Raw genomic sequence first — 9,318 nt, forward strand, 5'->3', positions numbered from 1 at the left:
TGGCCCCACCGCTGCCTCCGCTGCCGTGGCTTCTTCCCTGAGTCTGTGTCCTCTTCTCTTCTTTTATGGACACCAGTCACTAAATCTAGGGCCCACCCTAAATCTACGATGACTTCATCTCACGATCCTTAATTAATTACATCTGCGAAGATCCTACGTCCAAATTAGGCCCCATTCTCAAGTCATGGGTGGATCTGAATTTGGGAGGACAATTTTGTTTGTTTGTTTGAGTCGGAGTCTCGCTCTGTTGCCCAGGCTGGAGTGCAATGGCACGATCTCAGCTCACTGCCACCTCCGCCTCCCAGGTTCAAGCAATTCTCCTGCCTCAGCCTCCGCAGTATCTGGATTACAGGCGCCCGTCACCACGCCCGACTAATTTTTTTATTTTTAGTAGAGACAGGGTTTCACCATGTTGACCAGGCTGGTCTCTTTGGCCAGGCTGGTCTCAAACTCCTGACCTCATGATCCGCCCGCCTTGGCCTCACAAAGTGCTGGGATTACAGGAGTGAGCCACTGCACCCAGCCAGGAGAACACTATTTCTGAAGTCACTGGTGGATCTGAATTTGGGAGGACACTATTTCTGAAGTCACGGGTGGGTATGAATTTGGAAGGACACTATTTCTGAAGTCACGGGTGGATCTGAATTTGGTAGGACACTATTTCTGAAGTCACAGGGGAATGTGAATTTGGGAAGACACCACTCAACCCACTGATGCCCAGTTTCCCCAGTGATGAAGCTCAAGCACAATACGACAACCAGGATCAGTCTCTGGCTTTTTGGGTGGAAAATGGGTAAGATGGTACAGCTCATAAGCAGAAAAACTAGGAAGACCAGCTAAAGGGTGACTGCTATAATCTAAGCAGGGCACTGTGGTGGCTTGGGCCCAACAGTGATGCCATTAGAGGGAGAGTAGTCAGAGAAACGGGATGTGCTCTGAGGATGAGGCTGACGGGATCTTCTGATGAACCAGCTGAATTTGAGAGGGAAAAGGCAGGACTAAGAATGATTCCTTGTTGGCATTTTTACAGACATAAAGGATAAGTTTTTACATTAACGTGGGAGAACTAACATGTTTATGATGTCCAAGAACAACAAATGTATTTCCATAGTTCAAGTCTTCTGTTCCAAGTGCTCGAATGCCCTGGCTAGAGTGCAGTGTTGTGATCACAGCTCACTGCAACCTCAACCTCTTGATGACACTCCCGCCTCAGCCTCCCAAGTAGCTGGAACCACAGGCAGGAGGCAACACCCCCACCTAATTTTTCTTTTTTTTGGAGAGAAGGAGTCTCTCTATGTTGCCCAGGCTGGTCTGAAACTTCTGGGCCCAAGCAGTCCTCCCGCCTCAGCCTCCCAAAGTACTGGGATTACAGGCGTGAACCACCACAACCCAGCTGGCTACTGACTTAATGTATCAATTTTATATCCAGTTCCTTTACTGAATTTCACTGTCTGTGTTTTAACATTAACTCTCTTGGGTTTTCCAGGTATAGTTCATTTCATCTAGGTGTTCAGATTTAATTGAAGATTATACAATATGGTCTCTTACGATTTTGCTGTCCCAAACAGAATATTGCTTGAAGGGCTCCCACTGGCCATATTGGAATTAATTTGAGTTTCAAAAGGACAAATGGTGAAAACAGATTTTAACACATTTAATAAGTACAAATTCATTACCGCAGGAGCCATTCTATAGTAATACCAAAAAAATATGAAAGGGGAAAGAAAGCTCTTCTTTGAGAAAAGTGTCAACGAACAAATGGGGAAGGAAAGGCAGACTGGTTTCCCAGCATACAGTCAATGCAAAGAGTACGAATGCTCTAAAGAAAAAGAAAGCAGGAGGGAGAGATAGAAAGTGTCCACAGATGCGGCCGGGCGCGGTGGCTCACGCCTGTAATCCCAGCACCTTGGGAGGCCGAGGCGGGTGGACTGCCTGAGCTCAGGAGTTCTAGACCAGCCTGGGCAACACGGTGAAACCCCGTCTCTACTAAAAATACAAAAAAATTAGCTGGGCATGGTGGCGCACGCGTGTAATCCCAGCTACTCCGAAGGCTGAGACAGGAGAATCACTTGAACCTGGGAGGCGGAGGTTTCGGGTAAGTCAAGATCACACCACTGCACTCCAGCCTGGGTGACAAAGCGAGACTCCATCTCAAAAAAAAAAAAAAAAAAAAGAGTGTCCACAGATGGTACCTGAGGTGGCCTCTTCCAGGTGAACAGACCTGAATGAAGACAAGGCGTAAGTGACTGGATCACTAGGCAGAGCCTCTAGGCGGAGGGGCAGAGAGTGCAAGGCCACAGTCGTCTGACAACAGCCAGGGGGCCACATTACCTGCAGCACAGCAAGCCAGGAAAAAGTGACAGGAAAGAAGTTCAGAGGCAGGCAAGGGCCAGGCTCTAAGCAGAGCCCAGAAGCCACAAGAAGTCTGCGTGCAGAGCAGCAACACCTGGCAAAGACTGCTGCCCCTGAGCAGACGGCACAGGGGCCACCAAAAAGCAGGGAGAAGAAGCTAGGACCCCATCACAGCCATGGAGTGCAGAAGGTGTGTCATAAAGGTAGAGCCGACAGCGTCTCCTGGGAAATGCCATTCTACAGATGGTGTCTAGCACTGCAGGGCAAGAGGCAGACCAGGAGAGCTGCGTTTCATGCTGGGCTGAAGGTGCCTATCCGTCTTCCATGCAGTCGACATGGAGTCAACTTAGAGCCACAGCAAAGAGGTCAGCCTGGGGCATGAGGCTGGGGTCAACAGAGGACTGGATGGCTCAGGGAATAAGGACACACACAACACGAGGACCAGACTGGGCCTTGGGGCACATCAATATTTAGAAGTCAGGCTTAAGAGGTGAGTCCTCCAAACAGGACTGGGAAGAAAGAGGTGGCACAAAACCAGAAGAGTGGGGTGCTCTAGAAGCCAAACGAAGACAATTAATCCCAGTGTTTTTTCTTGAATTACGATAACAAATGCTGGTGAAAGGACCAGTAAGACGAAGGCTGAGAACTAACCAATGACAATGTCTGGGTCAGTGGTGACCATAACCAAAAGGGCATCTGAGGAGTGGTGGAGACCAAAGCCTGCTGCAGCAGCTCAGCCACGTGGGGACTAGAAACAGCACAGGCAGAAGGAAACCTGAGTGCCTGGAATTTAAGGTACAGAAAGGTAAGGAAGAAGCTGAACACAAATAGCCGTGTTTTCAAAGACAGTAGGAGATAATGTTAAAGCTGAAAAGGAGTTAAGACATCCAACATTACAAGATTTGCGGCAGTGAGGGGGTCAAACCCAGCCTCCAATTCGGCCAGAGCTCATGACAACACACGTGACTTGCGAGATGTGAAAACAACAAAACAACAGAACTGCACCACACCTCCCCCACGCCACCCCAGCCCACACGCACGTGGGCCTCCCCCACGCCACCCCAGCCCACACACATGGAACCCTGGAGGCAAAGATTGGAGTGAGCTGAGATCACGCCACTGCACTCCAGCCTGGGCAACAGAGCAACACTCTGTCTCAAAAAGAAAAGTAAAAATAGAAGTAACTAATTTTAATAAATTGCCTTTAACTCGGTATAGATCCAAAACATCATCAACATGTAACCAATATAAAATAATTAGTACCAAAAAAGAGTGTGAACTATCTTACTAAGCCTCTGAAATCTAGTGTGCATTTCACACAGCATATCTCAGTTCAATATGGCCATGTTCAAGGGTCTGAGGCCCACATGGGGCTGCAGCCACGTTTCTGGAGATCACAGCCACCTCTCCACTCAGCGCTGCAAGTGCAAAAGCCAACCCTTCTCTAAGATTCCATTTGGAATCCAGTGAAAAAGACACTTGTGTATCAGTCTGCAGCAGAGACAGAAACACAGACGGCCTTCCTTTAACCACCTACACGAGGCCCTCTTCGCTGCTTCTATCACACCCTGTTTATCTCTTTTAATAGCAATTACCAAAGTGTGTAATTGTTTGTCTTTCTCAAAACTAGGACACAAGGGCTTCTGTAAGTACGAGGCAGACGCCACGTGCATTCTCATGCGGCTCCAGTGCAGAAGCTGGCACACGAAGGCAGTAAGTACTTGTTACAAAAATCAACAAATTAAGGAACACATGAATGGATAAACGGTTCCTGTCTACACTGAGAAGTCAGTTAATTCCAAAAATATTCACCCTGGGCCACAAAAACATACGTAAATAAATCAAGGCACAAGCCAATTCCGGCCCTTTCTCCTTTTGTATCAGGTTACACAACAATCTATCAAGGACCTGAAGTGTGCCAGGCAACATTCAGTGGGTTGGGGAACCAGCAAAGCTAAATAAGCAGGCCGCGGTGGCTCACGCCTGTAATCCCAGCACTTTGGGAGGCCGAGGCAGGCGGATCATTTGAGGTCAGGAGTTCAAGAGCAGCCTGGCCAACATAGCGAAACCCTGTCTCTACTACAAATACAAAAATTAGCCGGGCGTGGTGACACACACTTGTAATCCCAGCTTCTTGGGAGGCTGAGGCAGGAGGATCACTTGAACCTGGGAGGTGGAGACTGCAGTGAGCCGAGATTGCACCACTGCACTCCAGCCTGGGCAACAGAGAGAGACTGTCTCTTAAAATAAATAAATAAATAGAGCCCTAACCTCAAAGAGTTTACAATCTAGCAACTGAGACAAACAAAAAGACCAATAATTAAAACACAAAATAAATGTCACACCAAAAGATGAGGTGCTTTGGAAACAATGACTAGATCTCAATCAGGGGCCAGCGAACTACAGCCCGCCACCTGTTTCTGCACAAACTGAAGCTAAGCAGATTTTTAGGCTTTTAGATACATAACTCATAAAAAGTATGTGAATGTTTTTCGCCGGGCCAGTGGCTCACACCTGTAATCCCAGCACTTTGGGAGGCTGAGGCAGGTGGATCACGAGGTCAGGAGTTCGAGACCAGCCTGGCCAATACAGCGAAACCCTGTCTCTATTAAAAATACAAAAATTAGCTGGGCGTGGTGGCGTGAGCCTGTAATCCTCTCAGCTGCGCAGGAGGCTGAGGAAGGAGAATTGCTTGAACCAGGGAGGATGAGGTTGCAGTGAGCCGAAATTGCACCACTGCACTCCAGCCTGGGCAACCAAATGAGACTCCGTCTCAAAAAAAAAAAAGTATGTGACTGTTTCAAGAGTGATATGAAACTTAAATTCCAGTTTCCAAACATTTCCAGTTTTACCAGCACACAGCCACCCCCACTTGTTTACGTATTGCCTATGGCTGCTTTCCTGCCATAAGAAAGCTGAGCAGCTTCCCAGAGACCATGCACGGGCCTCTCGGTGGGCCACAGTGCTGCTCCGCAATGCTCAGCGGGATCAGCCGTGCCGAGTGCCACCTGGTCACCGTACTGCTACTGCCATTTACCAAGACAGTTCACACCCATTGTCAAAACAAGAAGGGAGGAGCAGCCCTCAAGTGCTGTGCCTTTAATCCACACCGCAACTGCAATTGTATGGCAAAGCTCTCTGTTCAACACGCAATGACACGTCAGATGGGGGTGAGAAGACAACGCATGCTGCAGGTGAAGTACTCATCACAAAGTTCCCAACTCTCTGGAAGGCAGCAGTCAAGTCAAAAAAAATTAAGAAGCTCAACAAATCCAAATGAGAAAAACGCAGAGTTCCACACCTACACACATCACCATCAGGCTGAAACCACAGACAGAGACTCTCAAAAGCAGCGACAGAGGAGCAACGTGTCATGAACGAGGGTCCTGAGAGACGAGCAATGGTTCCTCATCAAAACCACGGAGCACAGCCAGACAACACCCTCAGAGCGTTAAAAAAAAACCTTTATACAGCTGGGCGCGGTGGCGCACGTCTGTAATCCCAGCACTTTGGGACGCCAAGGTGGTGGATCACGAGGTCAGGAGATCTAGACCATCTTGGCTAACACGGTGAAATCCCATCTCTACTAAAAATACAAAATACACCACTGGGAGTGGTGGCGGGCACCTGTAGTCCCAGCTACTTGGGAGGCTGAGGCAGGAGGATGGCGTGAATCTGAGAGGCGGAGCTTGCAGTGAGCCGAGACGGCGCCACTGCACTCCAGCCTGGGCGAGAGGGTGAGACTCTGTCTCAAAAAAAAAAAAAAAAAAAAAAAAACCTTTATACACAAACTACCTTCATAAAGGAAAAATAAAACATTCCAAGATAAATAAAAGTAGAGAGTTCGTCACTGAAAGACCTAAGAGTCCTTCAGATAAATGAAGGACACTAGACAGTAACTCAAGCCCACATGAATAGAGAGCACCAAGGCCAGGCACGGTGGCTCATGCCTGTAACCCCAACACTTTGGAAGACTCGAGTAGGAGGATCTTCTAAGACCAGGAGTTGGAGACCAGCCTGGGCAACATAGTGAGATGCCATCTCTACAAAAAAAAAAAATTAAAAATCAGCAGGGAATAGTGGCACGCACCCACAGTCCCAACTACTCGGGAGGCTGAGGCAGGAGGATCTCTTTAGCCCGGGAGGTCAAGGCTGCAGTGCTATGATTGTGCCACTGTATTCCCACCTGGGTGACAGAGCGAGACTCTGTCAAGAGGGAGGGGAGAGGAGGGGAATGGAATCAAGAGCGCCAGTAAAAGCAGCTACACAGGTAAAGTATAAAAGCAGCTACAGAAGACAGTATAAATGTATTTTTTTATTTATAATTTGTTTTTTCTCCTGTATGATTTGAAAGACAATTGCGTAAAGCAGTAACTATAAATCTGCGTAGATGGGCACACAGTGTAATTTGTATGACAATAACAGTACAAGGGCAAAAGAAATTAAGCTATGCCCAAATAAATAGTTCATATACTATTGTAATAAAGTTAGTATTATAAAAACTGCATTATCAAAAATTAATATACTAAATTGTAATCCCCAGGACAACCAAGAAAACAAATAAAAATACAGTCAAATAAACAACGAGGGAATTACAATGGTATACACTAGAAAATATCTAACACAAAAGAAGAAAGCAATGAGTCAGGTGTTGTGGTACGCCTGTAGTCCCAGCTACTCAGGAGGCTGAGACGGGAGGATCCTGTGAGCCTGGGAGTTCAAGGCCACAGTGCGCTATGATCATGCCTATGAATAGTCACTGCGCTCCAGCCTGGGCAATACAGTGAAACTCCATCTCCCTGAAAAACAAAAACTAACTGAGACAGAAAGTAACAAAAAAGACAGAAGACACAGAAAGCAAATACAAAACAGACAAGTATAAATCCTACCTTTCAGTAATGACATTAGATGAAATGCATTACCTGTCCCACATAAAAGTAGAGATTGGGGGAACAGATTAAAAAATTGGGGCCGGGCGCGGTGGCTCTTGTCTGTAATCCCAGCACTTTGGGAGGCCAAGGCGGGGTGGATCACCTGAGGTCAGGAGTTCTGGACCAGCTTGGCCAACTTGACGAAACTCCATCTCTACTAAAAATACAAAAATTAGCCGGGCGTGGTGGGGGGTGCCTGTAGTCCCAGCTACTCAGGAGGCTGAGGCAGGAGAACTGCTTGAACCGTGGAGTTGGAGGGGATGGGGGCGGAGGTTGCCAGGAGCCGAGGTCATGCCACTGCACTCCAGCCTGGGTGACAGTGTGAGACCCAATGTCAAAAAAAAAAAATGTGATCTTAGTCCCATGAGCTTCTTCCTGATGAGCAAGGAAGCCCTTGGGTCCAGACTGTCCTCCCGGAATGACCCCCAAACACCCGTCTCTGCCCCTGCCTGAAAGGAAGACATGGCGCCAGCCCCTGACAGAGGCCAGAGGAAGAAAGGAACAGAACAAGCGGCAACCAAGCCCACTAGGAAGCACAGCACGAAACGAAACAGGCTTCAGAAACAGGCTTAGCAAGTGAGCGGCAAGCAGACTGGGAGAGCGAACACACGAACAGGCTTAGCAAGTGAGCGGCGAGCGGACTAGGAAAGCGAACATAGACAAATTTGGCCAACCACGTTCTTCAGGGCAGATGAGAATTGATTCCAAAAATCCCCAATTTCTGGGTAATAACATTTGTCAGCCATCCACAAGCGTCTGCACTGCTTGGGAGGAGGATGAAGAGGCACTGCATTGTTTGACCAGTGCTGAAGTGACAGAATTTGAAGATATTAAATCAGGTTACAGAATAGATTTTTATTTTGACAAAAATCCTTACTTCAAAATAAAGCTCTCTCAAAGAATTTCATCTGAATGAGAGTCATGATCCATCTTCAAAGTCCACGGAAATCAAATGGAAATCTGGAAAGGAAACTCTTCAAGTCAAATGCAGAATAAAGCCAGGAGGAAGAGGCATCCTGAGGAACCAGACAGGTTCTTCACCTGGTTTACTGGCCATTCTGAAGCAGGTGCAGATGAGTTAGGAGAGGTCAGCAGGACCATACTTGGCCAAATCCATCACAGTGCTCCTTGGTTCCCAATATGGATGATAAAGGAGAAGACGAAGATGATGAGAAGGAGGAACTGGAAGACACTGATGAGGAAGTGGATAAGGAGAAGATAACTAATAGAACACGCATGGATTAGAACCTTCCTTTTTTAAAGCTGTCTCCAGTTCCTGGGAGCAAGGTGCAGTCTTGCTTTTTCCCTCTTATGCTCACCCAGTTCTTGAGGTCTCTTTTGTCTACACCGTGGATCTCAAACTTATCCGGGGCGGGGAAATACCTTGAGGAGAATAAAATGTGAAAGAATCTCTACCTCTTTCTGTTTCAAACTCATTTTTATCCCTTCCTGTCTCAATAAACTTGTATGGTATCAACATCACCATGTTCTATGGAAAAAGAACAACTTTCTGCCCCCTTTGCGCTGTTGGAAGCTAAAGGGCGCCAGGCCCCTATATGCAGAGAATTAGTATTTTTTCCGTCTCTGCATATTGGCTCAGAGAAAACATGTATCTACTTGCTCTTGTTTAAAAAAGAAAATTTCAGACCAGGCACAGGGGCACACACCTGCAATCCCAGCACTTTGGGAGACCAAGATGGGAGGATCACTTGAGGCCAGGAGTTCAAAACCAGCCTGAGCAACATAGGAAGACCCCATCTTTACAAAAAATTTAAAAATAGGCTGGACATAGTGGCAGATGCCAGTGGTCCCAGCTGATCAGGAGGCCAGGTGGGAGGATTGCTTGAGCCCAAGGTCGAGGCTTGGCAGTGAGCTATGATCACACCACTGCACTCCAGCCAGGGTAACAGCAAGACCAGTCTCTAAAAACCACAAAAATAAAACAAAACAAAAAAATTAAAATTAAAAGCTTTAAAAAATAAGGTTACAGGTCAGGCGCGGTGGCTCAAGCCCATAATCCCAGCACTTGGGAGGC

The 9,318-nt window shown here is 47.3% G+C and overlaps 1 pseudogene; it reads left to right on the forward strand.

Moving 5' to 3' along the window:
• The first annotated feature begins 4,108 nt into the window (after nt 1-4,108).
• LOC100584136 lies at nt 4,109-8,574 on the forward strand (annotated as a pseudogene).
• Nucleotides 8,575-9,318: the final 744 nt, after the last annotated feature.

The sequence above is a fragment of the Nomascus leucogenys genome, unplaced genomic scaffold (genome assembly GCF_006542625.1).
Source record: "Nomascus leucogenys isolate Asia unplaced genomic scaffold, Asia_NLE_v1 000923F_70896_qpd_obj, whole genome shotgun sequence".
Classification (NCBI taxonomy): Eukaryota; Metazoa; Chordata; class Mammalia; order Primates; family Hylobatidae; genus Nomascus; species Nomascus leucogenys.